Source organism: Piliocolobus tephrosceles, chromosome 12 (genome assembly GCF_002776525.5).
Source record: "Piliocolobus tephrosceles isolate RC106 chromosome 12, ASM277652v3, whole genome shotgun sequence".
NCBI lineage: Eukaryota > Metazoa > Chordata > Mammalia > Primates > Cercopithecidae > Piliocolobus > Piliocolobus tephrosceles.
The window spans coordinates 50,539,102-50,542,148 of NC_045445.1; positions in this window are offsets into that span (position 1 = coordinate 50,539,102).

Sequence of the window (3,047 nt, forward strand, 5' to 3'; positions counted from 1 at the left end):
AGCTTTTTACTGATATTTGCATATTTATTTGTTTAGTGATTAGCTAGATTATTTTAGTAAAGTCTGTGCTCACACAATGTGAAGCCTCTTATGTTGCTCACCAGAAGACTCAACCTTGGTTATGCCCACAGTCACCTTTGGCAGGGTTTTCCTTGACTGTTTCTTTCCCTGACCATACCCAGCTATTTAGCTCCACTAATTGCCTGCTGATTGCCCTATTGTTTTCAACAATGCCCTGGGGCATAAATGATTCCACAGACAGATTTGTTCTAATCCCAATAGGTCTCCTCCCAGATTTCTCTGTCCCAGGTTGTCTCCAGCAAACTAGTGGGCCTACAGCTTAGTCTGCATCTCCAGTGAATCTACCAATGTCCTCTCAATTGCCTTTCACCATGTGTAGTGTTTTCTGGCACCATTTCTGACATCAAATGTGTGGTGTTTTCTAACACATCAATTCTCTGATTCTCTGGCACCAACTGGGTGTCCTACAATTCAATTTAATTCTGATATTAATTCCTCAGAGTTAGTGCAGACCCTACAGTTTAAGGGCTCTGAAGTATAAGACTGCCCTCCACTTCAGATGGCAGCTGCAAATGGGGTGCCCAACCTACCCACACTTCAGCCTGGGCTACTACAAATTTGAGGGTTCTGTAAACCAAAAAGTGACTGAGGCAGATCTCAATTGATTAGAGGTTTATTTTGCCAAGGTTGAGGACACACCTAGGAAAATGAAACACAAGTGGCAGTAGCATTGGTGACCTGTGGTTTTCTCAAAGAGGGCTTTGGGAACTTCAATATTTAAAGGAGAAAGAGCAAGCAAGAGGGGAAGAAAAAAAAGGAGGATGGGTAGGCAATGAGGCAAGTGGTTACATTCTTGTGAGGCTCTGATTAGCACTCAGTGAATCTACATTTTACATGTAAAAAGAAGGGAGTAGAGGAAAAGTCAATTATGCATTCGTTTCATGCTCAGTAAATCTACATTTTACATAAGATAAAGTAAGCATGTGAAATTACAGCTATTTGGGAACAAAAGAAGGCAGTTTTTGGATGACTCAGTTCCCAAGCTTAACTTCCCTTTTGCCATAGTGAGTTTGGGATCCTGAGAGTCTATTTTTTTATTCACAGTTCTCATGACTCCCTCCTTGAGTTCAGTAATTTACTGGAATGACTCACAGAACTTAGAAAAGTGCTTTGCTTACTATTACCAGTTTATTATAGAGGATACAACTCAGGAAGAGCCTAATGGAAGACATGCATAGGGTAAGATATGGGGTATATTTGGCACAGAACTTCCATGGCCTTTCTGGGCGCTCCATCTGACCAGTACATCAATGTATTCCCAACCAGGAAGCTCCTGAGCCCCATCATTTAGGGATTTTAATGGAGGTTTTATCGAATAGGAATGATTTATGTAATAATTGGCCACTGGTAATTGAACTCAATTGTTATCCCCTCTCCAATCCCTGGAGGTCAGGAGCAAGGCAGAAAGTCCCATCCTTTAATCATGTATTTGGTCTTTCTGGTATCCAGTCCCCATCCTGAAGCGATCTAGGGGTCTTACCCTAAGTCACCTCATTCGCATAAATTCAGGAATAGTCAAAAGGGGCTCATTATGAATAACAAAAGACACTCCTATCATTCAGGAAATCCCAAAGGTTTTAGGAGCTCTGTGCCAGGAACTGGGGACATTGGCAAAATATTTACTGTATTATATATTTTTAATATACCATGCACCACAGCCTCCACTGTTTTTGAGAGCTTCCTTGAGCTTGGACTTCTCCATATTCTGTTGCAAATGGATTATTTTTCTTTGGGAAAAAATTTAGAACTCTCCATTTTACATCCTGCTTCCCTCACTTCCCTCAGGCAAAATCTCTGAGCCGTGGCTCTGGTATTTGTAATATGTATCATAGGTTATCACAGTCTACCTTCAAATAATATTACAGCTATCTCTCAGTATATCAGGGGATTAGTTCCAGGACCCCCTCTCCCCAGGATACACAAATCTATGTATACTCAAGACCCGGAGTTGGCTCTGCAGAACCCACCTATGTGAAAAGTCAGCCCTCTCTATATGCAGGCTTCACATCCCACAAGTACAGTATTTTCCATCTCAATTTGGTTGGAAAAATCCACATCAAAAAACACAGGTCAAACCTGTGTTGTTCAAGGGTCAACTATAAATGATTTCGTGGATGATGGAAGAATCCTACAACTATGCATTCCCCCTCCCATCTTTTTTTCTATTGTTGTACGTATTAGTCAGGGTTCTCTAGAGGGACAGAACTAATAGGATCGATGTATATATAAAGGGGAGTTTATTAACGAGTATTGACTCACACAATCACCAGGCGAAGTCCCACAATAGGCCGTCTTGCAAGTTGAAGAGCAAGGAAGCCAGTTTGAGTCCCAAAACCTCAAAAGTAGGGAAGCTGACAGTGCAGCCTTTAGTCTGTGGTCGAAAGTTCAAGAGTCCAAAAACTGAAGGACTTGGAGTCTGATGTTTGAGGGCAGGAAGCATCCAGCAAGGGAGAAAAATGTAGGCCAGAAGACTAAGCCATTCTAGTCTTTCCACGTTCCTCTGCCTACTTTTATCCGAGTCACGCTAGCAGCTGATTAGATGGTGCCTACCCAGATTGAGAGTGGGTCTGCGTCTCCTAGTTCAGTGACTCATGTGTTAATCTCCTTTGGCAATACCCTGACAGACACACCCAGGAACAATATTTTGCATCCTTCAATCCAATCAAGTTGACACTCAATATTAACCACCACATTGTACATTTTACTTCTACATATGTTACAAGCCATGTAACACATTGTTCTTATTTTTATTGTAGATAATTATTTCTCTTTAACAGCTTTATCGAGATATAATTCATATGCCTTATAATTCACCCATGTAAAGTGCACAATTCAATGGTTTTTAGAATATTTATGGAGGTGGGCAACCATCACCACTATCCAGTTTTACATTTTCATCAACCCTAAAGAAAACCTTCCTGGCCGGGCACGGTGGCTCAAGCCTGTAATCCCAGCACTTTGGGAGG